Genomic DNA, 16921 nt, shown 5'->3' with positions numbered 1-16921 from the left:
TTGCCTTGACATCACCATTGTCGGCCTCGTCACCAAGGACAACATCCAGGATTACCAGCAGCAGGTGGAGAGATTATGCCACTGGTGCAAGGAGAACTCCTTCCCTACGGCTGTTAGCCTCCTGAACTCCCTTAACATACTCCCACCCTCAATCAGTGCCCAGTCATCATTTTTACCGACTGAGTGTTAAGTGGGGTACCAGAATCAGAGCAGGAGGAGGAAGATATGTCACAGCTCCGTGCAGAAGCTGAGGAAGATGAGGTGTTCTGTGTTAAATAGTCAACTACGTCCTGACAATCTTGGGGGTTGATGGCACGTGCCTTCTGAACACTGTACTTTGGTCCAGGGCCGCACAAAATCATGACAGCACGACCTCGAACAGACCTGCCGGGTGGCCTGCCTCTGGCTCTTTTGTCCATAATGGGGGGGAGGGGGAATGAAGTGAAAGGTATGCACTGACTTGACTAATACAATGTGCAGTCACACAAGTACATTGAGCACAGGTATGCAGTGACTGGTATATAAAACAGTGCTGCCACACAGGTGCAGTGAACAGTTACGCAGTGACTGGTATATAACACTGCATGCTGTCACGCAGGTGCAGTGAACATGAACAGGTATGCACGGACTGGTATTACAAATGTGCAGCTGTCACACACAGGTGCAGTGAAAAGGTAGGCATTGAATGTGTCCTGGGCCTAGCACAGTATAGCAATTAGTAAGGGCCAGCTGCGACTGACAGGGCTGTATATGCAAGTGTCAGTGGTCCACAAAAAAACAAACAAAAAAAACAGATCACAAGAACATTAGCTCTCAAAAGAGCTGTTTTGGGGTACTTTCTTTTTAGCAACAAGTATCAGCAAGGAGCAAGCTAACAAGCCTAACAACAGCCTAACTAAGCTTTCCCTATCTCGTCTCCAATGTCTCTCCCTTCTCTCCCTAATATCTGAGCACACAGAGTGAGATGATGGCTGATGCAGCTGCCGTGGGGAGCCGACTCACCAGACTGGAGAGAGCCGGCCGCCCGCAGAAGAGCCAACTCAGCAGCCAGAGAGCCGGCCACCGGACGGCTATTCACTCGACCTCCCTCGGTGGAGCCGACTCATCAGCTGCTGTGAGCCAGCCGCGGACCCCTGGCCACGAGAAGAGAGCCGGTCTTGCCGCCCGCAAGAGTCTGGAGGAGCCGACTACTGGAGGAGCCATCCCAGCACCTGCCATGCCAGCACCGGCAGAGAGCCAGCCACTGACCCCCTGGCCTCCCGCCGAACACTAAGGGGACCACTACCAGAGACCCACCGCTGCAGAAAAGGGCCATCCCAGCCATCGCCTGCTGCAGGCAGCCCGTTGCTGCACTCTTCAGCCAATCAGCAAGGGTAAGGCCCCATCGAACTGTCTGTCTGATGCCCCCACTGCTGGCAGATTCTCTATAACTCCTCTGGCCCGGCCCTGCTAAACTGTCCCCCCAGCCCACTGTCCCTCCCAGCCCACTGTACCTCCAGGTGCTGCACCTAGCCTGTATGTATGCCTGCAATACTTTCTGCCCTACCTGGCTGTGCATAACTGTCTCACACTACCTGCTCTGCCTGGCTGTACACTCGGACTGTTTGTTTGTTTTTTTGGGCTGCTTGCCTGGGCTTTTTGGGCTGCTTGCCTGGTGTTTAGGGCTGTCTGCCTGGGGCTGAACTCTGCTCGCGACATGTGCACCACTAATCTGCCTCTTGCCTCCTATCTGACCGACCTGCGGGAGGGTGCTACGTACACTCAGGGGAACAAGCCCGTAGCTCCAGTATGCCATGCTTCATCACTCCACGCTGGCATCCGTCCACTCCTCACGCCTGTGGTCGTGGCCCGCCCACGTCGCCCGCCACCACACGCACGACCTTCACCAGAGAGCAGCTCCTAGACTGGGTGCCACGTGGCCCCTCGCCCCCTGAAGCCATGCTCCTATCCAACCAGGTCTGGGACCACATCCGGCAAGTCCTAGATCCCGCTCTGAGACCACAAGCAGGCCGGCGGCGGAGAGGATGCCGTGCAGGGGCCCGCGTGAGGCTGAGAAAGAAGGGAATTCGTTCAGCCATCCCCTCAGTCCTCCTAGGCAATGTCCAATCCCTCCCCAACAAACTGGATGAACTGCACCTACTCTGCGACAGGAAGGACCTCAGCAGAAACACTCCAGCCCTCTGCTTCACAGAAACATGGTTACATGAGGACATCCCTGAGAGCGCCCTCCTTCTCCCGGACTACAACCTCATCAGAGCAGACCGAGACCATGTCCTCTCCGGGAAGAAAAGAGGGGGAGGCATCTGCTTCTACATCAGCTCCTCATGGTGCCCCCCCCCCCGTCAGTTCCTGACAAGAAATGCTCCCCAGACCTGGAACTCCTAATAATTAACTGTAGGCCGCCATACTCGCAGCGCGAATTCTCCTCGTATGTCCTTGCCGGAGTATACATCCCTCCGGATGCCGATGTCAAATCTGCTCTGCTAGCCCTTAATGAGACCATCTCGCAGTGGGAGACATCCCTCCCGGACTCACTGTTTATCATCGCTGGGGACTTCAACAGGGCCAACCTCCGACAGGAGATGCCACGCTTTAACCAACATGTAGCCTGCCCTACCAGAGGCCAGAACACTCTCGACCACTGTTACACAGCACTGAAGGATGCTTACAAGGCGGTCCCATGGGCGGCTCTCGGCTCCTCGGACCATTGCCTCGTCCATCTCATTCCCACCTACAAGAGGCGACTGGAATCAGCTAAACCGACACTCAAGTCTGTCAAAGTGTGGTCTGATGAGGCCAAGCTGAAACTGCAAGCCTGCTTTGATTGCACGGACTGGAAGTCCCTAGAAACGCCAGACCTGGATGAATGGGCAGATAACGTCGCTTCATACATCAGCTTCTGTGAGGACTCCTGCGTACTAACAAAATCGTTCAAGGTGTACCCGAACAACAAGCCATGGTTCACTAACAAGCTTCGCCGACTGCAGAGAAGCAAGGAAGCTGCACACAAGTCCGGCAACCAGGAGGACTACAGGAGAGCGAGAAACGACCTCAACCGGGAGCTGAGGGCAGCCAAAAGGGAGTACGCTGCAAAAATGGAACAACACCTGCGATCTATGGACACTAGGGCTGTATGGAAGGGGCTGAAGGCTGTCACTAATTACTAGCCCCAACCTAAACATGCAGCACCCAGCCTAAAACTCGCAGAAGAACTTAGCAGTTTCTACTGCAGGTTTGAGAACCAGGCACGGGAGAGGCGTCTGGTACCGACCACCCCCGCTCTAGGCCCTGTGAGCAACATCCCGAACCAGTTGGCAGTGAGCGAGGCCGACGTCCTGCGACTCCTTTCAACGCTAAATGCCAGGAAAGCCTCCGGCCCCGACAGCGTATCTCCAGCCTGCCTGAAAACCTGCGCCCAACAACTTGCTCCTACCCTCTGCGACATCTTCACCAAGCCACTGCAGGAAAGCAAGGTTCCCACCTGCTTCAAGTTGTCAACCATCGTACCTGTTCCAAAAAAGCAGGGGGTCGCGGACCTCAACAATTTCAGGCCTGTGGCCCTGACGTCTGTCATTATGAAAACCCTGGAGCGGGTGGTCCTAGCCTACCTCAAGCTCTCCACCTCGCCCCTACTAGACCCCTTCCAGTTCGCCTACAGAGCAAACAGGTCTACCGATGATGCAATCAATATCTGCATGGAGCTCATCAATGACCACCTCGACAGGCCAAACACTTATGTCAGAATACTTCTTCTAGACTTTAGCTCGGCTTTCAATACCATCTGTCCGCGCATACTACAAGAAGACCTAGCTGCACTTGGTGTTCACTCTAGTCTATGCCTGTGGATCACGGACTTTCTCACCAACAGGTCCCAAGTCATCAGGCTGAGCAACATCCGCTCCCAAGTGGTGACAACAAACACAGGTGCTCCTCAAGGCTGTGTGCTGTCTCCGCTACTGTTCTCTCTCTACACGAACAATTGCAGATCGGAGGCAGACTCAGTCAAGGTCATCAAGTTTGCAGATGACACCACCGTTGTTGGCCTTGTCACTAAGGATAATGTCCAGGAGTACTGTCAGCAGGTGGAGAGAATTTGCAACTGGTGCAAGGAGAACAGGCTGGTGCTGAACACAGCAAAGACCGTCGAGCTAATCATTGACTTCAGGAGGTCCGCGTCCACCCCACCTCCGATCTATATTGACGGAACCGAGGTGGCCAGAGTGCCCTGCGCCCGCCTTCTGGGCACTACTATCTCCGACGATCTCAGCTGGAAGTCCAATATCACTGTCATCCAACGGAAAGCACAGCAAAGACTTTATTTCCTACGGCAGCTGAGGAAGGTTGGCATGACCCAAGAGATTCTGACCAGCTTCTACTCCGCCACCATCGAGTCAATCCTCTGCTCTTCCATCCTGGTCTGGTATGCTGGCGCCACTGCCAGCGACAAGCTCAAACTACAGAGGGTCATCAGGTCGGCGGAGAGGATCATCGGGTGCCCCCTCCACTCACTTGCACTACTGCACAACAAGAGACTTAAATCCAGGGCATTGAGGATTGCCAATGACCCCTCGCACCCAGGCCACCGTTACTTCAGTTTGCTCCCTCTGGGCCGAAGACTTCGGGCCATCCCCACAAAGACTGCGAGACATAGGAACTCCTTCTTCCCATCGGCTGTCAGCCACTTGAACTCACTCCACATACTTCCATCTGTGCAAGACCAAACAAGCGGGGGGGGGCAGGCTGCGCCACTCCCGTTCGGTCAACTGAAGCAACAACCTCACAAGGCCAACAAGGCTAACCGCTGGTCAGCTTAAGGCCACAAATGAACTGTGATGTATGTAATTTTTCTGACGCAAATTGTATGCAAATGTAATGCAATCTATCTCTGCTGCTATGCACTCTTCTCTGTCTTCTTCCTGAGCTATATGTATGTGCCAAAAATAATTCCGGGCATGATTGCTCATGCTTGGCGAAATAAATGATTCTGATTCTGATTTTTTTTTTTTTTTCAGGCTCAGTCTTGCCACCAGGCTATTTCCTTAGATTCAGGTATCACTTGCATCATTGCCTGAAAAAAAGACAGATTTTTCAGCTTAATTTACTCTTCTATCTATATAATACCTTTAATAAATCTATTCAATTTTTATATCCCCCACCTCCTTCCATACAGAAGACACACTAGAACAGACCTACCTTAACAAAGCAAGCATACCATACCATAACAGGCCATGCCAAGGACTATCACCATCGCCAAATATACTTTACACCCCACCTTGCTATTTTTTTTTAGATATTTTCCAAAGAGAGAGCATCCCGCATACTACCCCATGTTCCTCTAAAAGATCCCTCAACAGTAGATAAGGCCAATGTGGGAGCATTGGTGGCTCTCTCATATACAGATTCCATTTCTCTAAACCAGTCACTAATATGGGGGTTCCCCCCGCCCTTCCAATGTTTTGCAATTATTTTTTTCAAATAGATAGAGCCAATCTCCTTTAGGAAATCACTTTCCCCATTTTCTTTCGAGTCTGTTATGCTAAATATTACACTGGTTATGGAGATGTTAAAACAGCTATCTGCCACCATTTTACCAAATTTAATAAAGTGTTCCCACAAGGTACAAATTGCTGGACAAAGCCGCCACATATGCAGCTCCGATCCCCCTAACCGCCCGCACCTCCAGCATGGGACCTCCGACAGTGGACCGAACCTTCCCGCTCGTTTGGGAGTCAAATACCATCTTGTTATTATTCTATATTGCATCCATTGGATGTCTGGATCAGGGATATTCCACACTGCAGCCCATATTCTAGGCCATTGTTCAGTCAAGGACATTTTCATAATATGCTCCCATTTTTTACAATATGAGGGAAGTTCACATTGATCATTAGATTGTAGGTAATCATACAACAGGGATAGTATTTTGGGGGGTCTTTTATTCAAAAACAAATTTTTTTTAAAAACATTTAGGTCCCTCTTAAAAGGCCCACTTTTATTTATATAATTCCGTAATTGAATAAGGCCCCAGGGTATGCTACCTTCTACTATTTCCAGGATCCCCTTTATCCCCGCTTCCCTGTTACCCAAAACATGGATCAAGCGGGTATCCAAGCTCAGGCCACTCCCGGTGAACCAAGAGGCCGAAAATGCGGGCGGGAGGTCTGGGATATTTCTCAAAGATTTTAGGGGAGACAGGCCGTCTTTTAATTGCCATCTTTTCATGAGCCCCACTAAGACACCTAAGGTTGGTTTTATCAGGGGATGGGTTGATGCCTTCCATAACCCCCGCACACTTACCCATTGCCAAGAGAATAATGTCTCAAAATTTAGTTCCTCTTTCTCTATGTTTACCCAAGTTTTTTCCCCTGAGGATGTAGAATGCTCTCCCTTCCAATCCGTTATCCTTACCAAATGTATACTTTTATAGTAAACCGATATGTCAGGTGCCGCCAACCCGCCTCCCAACTTACTTCTACAAATTGTCCTATAATTTATTCTACGTGGGGTCCTTGCCCAAATAAAGTCTTGGAATAGTCTATTCCATTCCTTAAACCATGTGCTGGGAAGGGCAATCGGTACACACTGCATACAAAATAAAATTTTTGGCAGAATAAACATTATAAGTATTGCAATGCGCCCCAAAGGGTTAAAGTAAGGTCTATCCCATCCCTTGAGCTTCTTTTTACTTTCCATTATTAGTTTTTTATGATTTAAGTCGAATAAGTTGTTAATTTCACCACTCAGATCAACCCCCAAGTATCTTATTACCTTCTTCCAGGAGTAGCAGTTATAATCTTGTATTCTTATTCTAGTGTTACGGGTGCATCCCAGGTCAAGAATCAGGCACTTTTCTCTGTTTATCTTAAAGTTTGAGCAACTTCCATAGCTATTAAATAAATCCTCACATCTCTTTAAAGATATTACTGGATCTCTAAGCACCAGCAGGAGATCATCCGCATATGCCAATGTTTTCATTTCAACATCACCCACTATCATACCACTAATAGTTTGATCGTCTTAGATAGCTCGAATCAGCGGTTCAAGGCACAGATTAAAAAGTCCGGGCGACAAGGGGCAGCCCTGGCGCACTCCGTTAGATAATTTAAATGGAACCGAAATAGAGGAGTTGACTATTAATTGAGCACTCAAATTATTATACAGCAATCTAATTCTTTCAATAAAAGCTGGTCCAAAGCCAAACTTCCTTAAACAATTGAATATAAAAGCATGAGAAATCCGGTCGAAGGCTTTCTCAGCATCAACGGCTACCAGAATTGACTCCTTTCTTCCTTTCTTACTATCATGAATCACATTGATAGCGGAATATATATTTTCATGAAAATGCCTCTCCTTCCTAAATCCGATCTGTTGGTTTCCCAGCAATTCCTCCACTGCCCCTTCCAGCCTTGCTGCAAGAATACCTGAATATAGTTTTACGTCCGTATTTATCAAAGAGATAGGTCTAAAACTCCCCGGGTGCTGCAAATTCTTACCCTCTTTTGGAAGAAGGCAAATAAGAGCCCTATTAGTAATATCAGAAAATGCAGCACCACTTACATTCTCGTTAACCATTCTACAAAAGAGAGGAGCCAATTCCTTCACAAAAACGCCATAAAATTCTGGTCCAAAACCGTCTATGCCCGGACTTTTTCCCCTCTTGGCCCTATCAACCGCTGCCACAAACTCGACCTCTCCAATTTTTCCATCCAATAGTTGTTTCAACTCATGTTTGATTGTGGGAAGCTCAACCGAGTCCAAAAAAGGACTAGAGGCCTCTGCTTCAAGAGGTTTTATATTATAAATTTCCTTATAATAGTCCACAAAGGCATTACTAATTCTCTCCTGCTCGTGCACCAGATTTCCTTCTCGATCAATAATTTTCCCAATGAATCTTTCCTCTGACTCTTTTTTCTTCAATAACTCTGCCAGCACTTTACTGGGGCTATTTTTCCCTCTAAGAAACGAGTCATGGGCACCATAGTATTCTTTTTTACACACATAGTCTAAAATTTGATTTAGTTCATTTCTAGTTGCCATCATCTGCTGGGCTAACTTTGGATCTGATCCCGATTTTTTATGTATTTTTTCCAAGTTTGCTAGTTCATTTAACAAATTTTTAATTTTTTCTTTTTGATTCTTTACCCTCTTAGCATTAATACCAATAAAGATTCCCCTAATTACACATTTTAAAGCATCCCATATTATTTCCGGTGCGTGTTCCCCAGTATCATTATATTTTAAGAATTCCAAGATACTAGATCTAATTTTTTCTCTATTTTCTTCCTCTTCCAATAGTTTAGGGTCCATTCTCCACCTAGATCTAGGAATATTTTTATTTGATATGTTTATAATTAATTCTACGGGCGCATGGTCAGAATATGTAAAACTTCCTATACTGATATTAACTACATCAGATATAAGTACATGAGGAATAAACCAATAGTCGATTCTAGAATAGCTTTTATGGGGAGGCGAAAAGAAGGTATAATCTCTACTGGAGGGATTTTTAATTCTCCAAATATCTATGAGTTTATTAGAGTGTAACATATCTTTTAATCTATGGAGATTTTTGACCGGCAATTTATTACTACCCTTAGAAGAGTCAACCTCAGGTTCAAGGGCTAGATTTAGATCACCCCCCATTAAAATCACTCCTTTAGCCATTTTATTTACTTTCTTTAAAAATCTACAAAGGTAGCCCACCTGGTTCATGTTAGGTGCATAAACATTTGCGATAGTTAGAATAATCCCGTTTACCCTCCCCAGTACAATCAGGCCCCTCGCATCGCTATCTCTATATATATTATCGACAATAAAATCAAGATTGGATCTAATGAGAATGGCAACGCCACAAGTTTTTTTATTAATATTATCATTAGTAATCCATAACTTATACCGTTTATAAAAAAAAGAGGCTTTTTATTAGCTTTAAAGTGGGTTTCTTGCAAGAGAGCAATATCGACTTTTCTTCTGACTAATTCATCTATTATTCTGCCCCTTTTTTGACCTGAATTTGCTCCCTTGACATTTATAGTAATCAGTTTTAGTGAACTCATCTCTTTTCCTTTGCTTTCCCCCTCCTCCCTCTACCCTCCTCACTCCCCCCCTCCCCTCTCCATGAAGCAAAGCCTGTTAACATACACCCATCCAGCATACCATTCATACCAATTAAGCCCAGTTTGGATACCCAGAGAGTCATGTACTTTGTCTCTGGGTATTTCCAACTTCCGACCATGATCTATCCAGTAATTGACCAAGGTGGACCTGTTTATCCCGCCCCCTCCCCCCCCCCACATCCCTCCCGATCTACATGATTATTATTTATTTCAAGTTACTCCTCCCATTCTGGGATCTCTGTAATTGGGAGGCCCAGAGATGCCAAAAAAGGTTGTACTGGTTCACCGTCTCTAAGCACCGAAGACTTTGATCCAATTGAGGCTCTTAAGGAAAGAGGAAAGCCCCATCTATATACACCCTCAGCTTTTTTAATATTTGCAAGTATAGGTTTTAATAGCCTTCTTCTTTCAATTGTTCTCTTAGATAAATCTTGAAACAATTCTATTTTAGCTTCCTTATAAAGTATTGTATTTTGCAGTCTTGCTTTTGTCAGGATTTCCTCCTTAGTCTTATGGTAATGAAGCTTACACAAGATGTCTGTGGTCGTGATTCCATTTACTAACTTATCTTTCCCTACTTTGTGAATCCAATCAATTTCTAATTTCTCTGGTGGGATTTCTCTCACGATTTCCTTAAATATATCCTGTGCGATCTGCGGAAGGTCCCTTTGCTGAATTGCGGAAGGTAGGCCTCTAATCTTTATATTATCTCTTCTGCTCCTGTTTTCCTGATCATCAATTTTATGTTTGAGCTCCCAAATAAGTTTTTTATCCTTTGATACTGTTTCCTTCTAATTATGTTATTCTTCCTGTTACCTCCTCTATTGCCTCCCTTATTGGTGTTAATTCTTTAGTGATCGATTCCTGTATCGAGTGCTGGACTGTAGCCACCATTTCCTTCTGCATCCTATTTGTATATTCGTCCAGGATAGCTCTTAATTTTTTATCTAGCATTTCTTCTGTGATACCATCACTCCCCTGTCGCCCATCCTGAGCCCCAATCGCCCCCAAACCTTGCTGCGCTGCCATTTTTTCACTTTGAGCCCGACTAGTTGCTTCTGCAATTTTTTTAAAGTGAGTCGCTATGTCAGATGGTGTAAAGCTGCCTTGTTGAATTACCGCCAGTGAGGGCCTTCTACTTGGTGTTTGAAAAGGAGACTTATTAGGGACTATTTCTTTTCCATCAAAAATCAGTTTTTGTTGATTAGTGATATGCCGGGGACTTGGTGCTGATTGTATTTTCTCTGTATAGAAGTTTTTATTTCTATTTCTCGTTCCGGATGCCATTTACCGGCATAGGAGAAATACCTGCCTTCCCGGTAGCGATACACTAAAATGCAGAGGCAGATGCGATATGGGGACGAAATTCTTGAGAATCACAGTAATCACAGTAATCAGTCATTAGTCATCAGCAATAAAACCAGCAGGGCAGGCAAACTGAAAGGCAGGTAGGTATCCAGGGAGCCCTCAAAAAGAACAGTCCCGCAGTACCCCAGTCCCACAGATCACATATTTATAGACGTTTATAAAATGTTTTTCTTATTTCATGATAAATTCAGGATAATCAGGACTACCAGATCTACCAGGAGCAAGGGGGTTAGCAGGGGGGTCAGCAACAACGACGGCAACCACAGCAAACAACAGCAGCAACAAACACGACAGCAATAGGTAGCAATAAGATACCACTTATATATTTATAGATAGCCACATATTTATATATTTATCGATGGCCACATTGGCACGTTTAGCGTATTGGCATGCAGGCATATACTTATCCACATCCCAGGCGTGTATCAGTCCAGTTATTCCAGTTAATCCAGTTGGTCCGCAGTTGAGCCGCAGTTGAGCCGCAGGAGATCTATAACGAGACTTATATCCAGTAGAGAGAGCAAAGAAAACACAAAACAAAAAAAAACAAACAAAAAAAACAAACAAAAAAAAGACCACTGGCACCAGCACCAGCAGGATCAGTCGTGTAGCGTTTTATGCAGCGTTAATACAGCATTTATGCAACGTTTCCGCAACGTTTCCGTAATGTTTTAGGGAGCTGAAGGGGCTAAGATGCGGAAACGCTGGGGACGCTGGGGACGCAGATATGCTAGTACGCTGAGCGCCAAAGACAAAGTCAGCACGGGGAGGACGGACAGCAGGAGACTCCAAACCTCAGACTCCTACAGACTCCCGAAGACCACGGGAGACGGGAGACTCCAGGTTCTTCCAGAGCGGCTTCAAGAGCAGCTACATCCTCCAGAGCGGCAACATCCGGACATCCGGGCAATAGAGTGGACAATAGACAATAGAGCGGCAGAGCCGCAGAGAGCGGCAGAGCGGCAGAGCGGCCGAGAGCAGCAGAGCAGCGAAGGACATAGGACACCCGAGGACTCCAGACCCCAGACCTCAAAATGGCCGTGCCCAGACCGCACGTCAGACCACCAGGCGGAGAGCGGAGCGGAGAACAGTGGCGAAGCAACGGCAGAGCAATAGCAGAGCAGCGGCAGGAGGGCAGCAACAAGCAAGCCAGCAGGCCAGCAGGCCAGCAGGTCAGTCAGTCACGAGCTCCAGCTCCATCTCCCGTCGAGAGGAAAGCTACATCCAGGAAGGGGCAGGGCTAGGATGGGGAGGGCAGGAACAGACAGGAACGGACTCACGTCTCACATCTCACTCCCCTCTCTCTCACATCTATCGGCAAATTGTATGCAAATGTAATGCAATCTCTCTCTGCTGCTATGCACTCTTCTCTGTCTTCTTCCTGAGCTATATGTATGTGCCAAAAATAATTCCGGGCATGATTGCTCATGCTTGGCGAAATAAATGATTCTGATTCTGATTCTTTTATACGGGGGGGGGGGGGGGGCTCCAGGAGGGAGTGTAGCCTGGTTGGCTACCATGTGTCTGCTGACTGTGATGTAGATGGCCAAAGTTTAGCCCAATAATGTAGTATAGGGGGTGGGTCGAACTCGCATAAAGTTTGCGTTTGGTCGTGAACGTGAACCAGTGATGTTCGCATGAATAAGTTTGCTTGCGAACCGTTCGAGCCATCTCTAGTGCACATACAATATTTGGCCATACTCACATTCTGTCATGACCAGAGCTGCTTTTTGAAACACAAGTCTCTTGAAGAACCAGAGGAGTACCAGACATTGGCTGCGATGTAGCCGAACTATGGGTAGTAGCGCTGAGTCCTGTTAGCGACACTGGATAGTGCGGTGCTAGTGTTAGGCATAAGTAGAGGGTAGGATAGTATGAGGATAGGATAAGGTAGGGCAATAGTAGATTATTGTGATCATTACCAATATTCTACTAATCGTCAATATCTCGCGCCCAAAGCACCATGCAGTGCTTTTAAATGTATGACATGAGAGAAAGGGAGGGACATTTTTGAAGATCTACACAAACAATAATAAAAACCATGAGAATCAAAGCTTTCTACTGTATGTAAGCCAAATCCAAAATTAAACATTTCTAATGTAGGGAAATATTTCTGTTACCGCTATGATTTTCTCCCCCTTCCACTAGTTTTTTTGCTAAGCATATTATTAAAAAAATAATACTACAGTGGACCATTCCCCCCAGCTCCTTTTGTTGGACTATGTCCAACATGGAGCAATATGGCTGCTGCTGGATGTGCTGTTATCGTATATAATCAGACACAGAGTCAGTCCCTTTAGATCAAAGGGAATAATTCCCACACCTTGATCACTGCCGGCACCATGCTGCACTGTCTCCACCCCCCAGTTCTAGTTCAAGGAGATAGAGACCTTTATGAATCATGACTGTCTTGTAAGACTCCCGCAATGGATTGTGGGACTTGTAGTTCCTTAAAAGCTGGAGAGCCAAGTTTGCAGATCACTGTTATAGCCGTTATCCCCATCATGGTATGTACTAGATTCTTCTTCTCCTGCATTGCCTATTAGCAACCTTCAAAGTATGTATGTCAGCTATGTATGGAGCAATAGTGTTAACCAGTCTTCAAGTGTTACACATGCCACAAAGATCTTTAACATTAGGATCATACTGCTGCTCTCCCAGCAATGTAGTTTACTACACATGGGGCCTAATGCATAAAAAGGCTGGTAATTTACCTTAGCAACACATGTGTTATTCCGTTAATGTGTGTAGCACTATTAAAGGACCTCTCCAGCGAAAAAAGTAAGCAGAATCTGACAGAACCAACAGGTTTTGCACTAGTTCATCACCTCATGGGGGATTCTGTAGGTTTTCTTTGGTTTTAAAAGCAACAGCAGTTGCCAAGTCTAACTAACAACATGGTGTGCAGGGGATCAGTTATTACTATTTTGGAAGTAAAACTGCCATTTAGGAAATGCTTCTGAAAACAAAGAAAACCCTGAGAATCCTACTTGAGGACACAGACTAGTCCAAAACCTGTAGGTTCTGTCAGATTTTAACTGCTTAATTTTTTTTCTGGAGTCGTGCTTTAAATGGGTGGTGCTTCCCTAGCATTACAACCGATAAAATTGCCATGTGCTGCCTGTAAGAGAAGTACAAATAGATGCCCTTCGTGCATCAGGCATATGATATGGTAAATGTAACCAAGGGCCATTACATAGGAAACTGAAAAAAAAAATACAGTCTCCTAAATGATTATTAGGAACACCATACCAATACAGTGTTTGACCCCCTTTCTCCTTCAGAACTGCCTTAATTCTATGTGGCATTGATTCAACAAGGTGCTGAAAGCATTCTTTAGAAATGTTGGCCCATATTGATAGGATAGCATCTTGCAGTTGATGGAGATTTGCGGGATGCACATCCATGGCATGAAACTCCCGTTCCATCACATCCCAAACATGCTCTATTGGGTTGAGATTTGGTGACTGTGGGGGCCATTTTAGTACAGTGAACTCATTGTCATGTTCAAGAAACCAATTTGAAATGATTCGAGCTTTGTGACATGGTGCATTATCCTGCTGGAAGTAGCTATCAGAGGATGGGTACATGGGGGTCATGAAGGGATGGACATGGTCAGAAACAATGCTCAGGTAGCCTGTGGCATTTAAACGTTGCCCAATTGGCACTAAGGGGCCTAAAGTGTGCCAAAAAATCCTCCCCCACATCATTACACCACCACCACCAGCCTGCACAGTGGTAACAAGGCATGATGGATCCATGTTCTCATTCTGTTTACACCAAATTCTGACTCTATCGAGACTCATCAGACCAGGCAACATTTTTTCCAGTCTTCAACTGTCCAATTTTGGTGAGCTCGTGCAAATTGTAGCCCCTTTTTCCTATTTGTAGTGGAGATGAGTGGTACCCGGTGGGGTCTTCTGCTGTTGTAGCCCATCTACCTCAAGGTTGTGCGTGTTGTGGCTTCACAAATGCTTTGCTGCATACCTCGGTTGTAACGAGTGGTTATTTCAGTCAACATTGCTTTTCTATCAGCTTGAATAGTTGACCCATTCTCCTCTGACCTCTAGCATCAACAAGGCATTTTCGCCCACAGGACTGCTGCATATTGGATGTTTTTTCCATTTTCCCACCATTCTTTGTAAACCCCAGAAATGGTTGTGCGTGAAAATCCAAGTAACTGAGCAGATTGTGAAATACTCAGACCGGCCCCACCAACAACATGCCATGCTCAAAATTGCTTAAATCACCTTTCTGTCCCATTCTGACATTCAGTTTGGAGTTCAGGAGATTGTCTTGACCAGGACCACACCCCTAAATGCATTGAAGCAACTGCCATGTGACTGGTTGATTAGATAAGTACATTAATGAAAAATTAAACAGGTGTTCCTAATAATACTTTAGGTGAGTATACTGTATATATACACAAAGCAAATCGAAAGTAAACTTTAGCTCACTTAATTTCAACTCTACTATATTTCACATTTCACTAAAGTACATTGCCATCCGACATAGCTGTCCAGAGCTGGTGTCTCTGTGTCATAGGAATTTCCATCTTAATTTTTGCCAATTCTCAAAATGTCATTACCTGCATCAGTTTTTCTGAGTATATCTGGTTACTTTCTGAGATAACTGGGGGGAACGAGGTTGCAAGGAGTAGCTATTAATTTCAAAAGATACTGAATCAACAAAACAGGAAAGGAGGATATCTGATTAATAGTAAATCACAGACAGACACATACGTATGATGCTTTTTGTCGATAGATTCCTGACTTCACAAAGCTGTCTACCTTCAGGAAACCATGTGGCTTCCATTAGTTGGATATGGTCCTACTGGCTGAAAACATTATCAATTCTCATAAGATAATTTCTCTCACAGGACAAATTACTATCATAAGCACATAGTTAATTTATCAGGTGATCTATTTGTACATCTCTTCCTGGCTGTAACAAACACGAGTCGGCTGCGGTGAACAGCGACACCACCGCAGCCGTCTCCACTTCTCTGCCTAACGATCTATCCGCTCCTCGGGCGTCTAGCATGCCGAGGACGGGTTTGTCAGCAGCACATAGGGTTGTATTGTCGTGTGTGCATAGACGAGACCTTTATGCGGGGAGGAGGCGCGTCAGCTGACTGGCCGGTCGGCTGACATCAGAGGAGACTCTCGCCGCTTCTCATTGGTTGATGAGAGGGGGTGTGCCGGAGGGGTCTCCTCTGCTTTTTAAGCTTCCCTGAATCACTCACAACTTGTCTGCTGTTGCGAATACTTCGTGTTAGCGTTCAGACCTTAGTTAGATCCAGTGTGCGTTGATCCGGGAGGAAACCAGGGATTTCACACAGTGATAGGATTGTTTGATAGCCATAATTATAACTGAATATTGTATTATCTATGTATGACTCTTGCTAGCTCTGACTATTCTTACTCTCAGTGATTCTGTACGTCTGCCCATCTGATCTTGTTGCCAACTCTGCCTGTTATAACCTTCCTGCCTTTGCCTTCTGACTTTGTACCGTATCTGCCAGCCTGTTGCCAACTCAGCTAGTCTGACCACTGTACTCTCACCAGAGGGCCCTAGTCTCTGGTGAGGGGTTTTGTACTGTTAGTGCCCACCAGCTCCTCTGGTGTGGCATAGCTAAACCTGTCAGTACTACTGTTGCACCAAGCACTATACTTTGCTATCGCATTAACTGTTGGTATACCTGTATTATTGGTGATTCTGCAGATCATCATATAATCAGGTATATATCTGCATTATAGGTGATACTGCAGATCACCTAATAATCAGAATCCAGTTCTTGCTGACACCAATCGTTACACTGGCAAGTCATAATCATAGGATGGCAAATTACTCCTGCTTCCTGTGTAGGTAGATTGTGACCAGCCCTTTTTGCAAGGTAGCCACTACAGTGCACCCAGTAGGTAGTAGAAGTATTAGGGAATCTTGCCCAAGAACTCCTACATAACGGGTGCTGGCTTACTTAATAGGGAGCGCCGAGATTTGAACCCAGGTCTCCAATGTCAGAGCCCTTAACCATTACACCAATCACTGCATCCTATAGTAATTATTGGTGACAGTGATTATTGTTGGAATTTGAAACTGCTGCAACGAGGTTTGATCTCGAGGCAAAATAAGCATTTAAGAGTTATTTAAGAGTTTATTTTGTGTGTAATACTGTAAATTCTTATTGTTGTATAGCCTCTTTCACACAGTACCCTGGAAATCTGATATGTTTTAACTGATCAGTTGTTCCATAGCAGTGCATTGGAAAAAATGTTTTAGTTAAAACCCATATAATGTGAACTGAGCCATAGGGAAACATGGACATTTCATTCACCTGGGCTGCACATTAGTTGTCCGTTCAGTTATAACTGACAGCAACTGATTTAGGGTGAAAGGGCCTAATGAGTCATCTTTAGGGATCATCAGTGAGATGC

At 45.6% G+C, this 16921-nt stretch overlaps 1 protein-coding gene across 2 annotated transcripts in view; it reads left to right on the top strand.

The window, feature by feature from the left end:
* The window catches only part of NYX (nyctalopin), a 66162-nt gene that overhangs the window by 47351 nt on the left and 1890 nt on the right, over window positions 1-16921 (top strand). The gene's annotated exons all lie outside the window — the stretch shown is intronic.

Source organism: Hyperolius riggenbachi, chromosome 2 (genome assembly GCF_040937935.1).
Source record: "Hyperolius riggenbachi isolate aHypRig1 chromosome 2, aHypRig1.pri, whole genome shotgun sequence".
In the NCBI taxonomy this organism is placed as follows: domain Eukaryota; kingdom Metazoa; phylum Chordata; class Amphibia; order Anura; family Hyperoliidae; genus Hyperolius; species Hyperolius riggenbachi.
The sequence above is the reverse complement of the archived record's forward strand: the minus strand, read 5'-3'. Positions and strand labels throughout refer to the sequence as shown.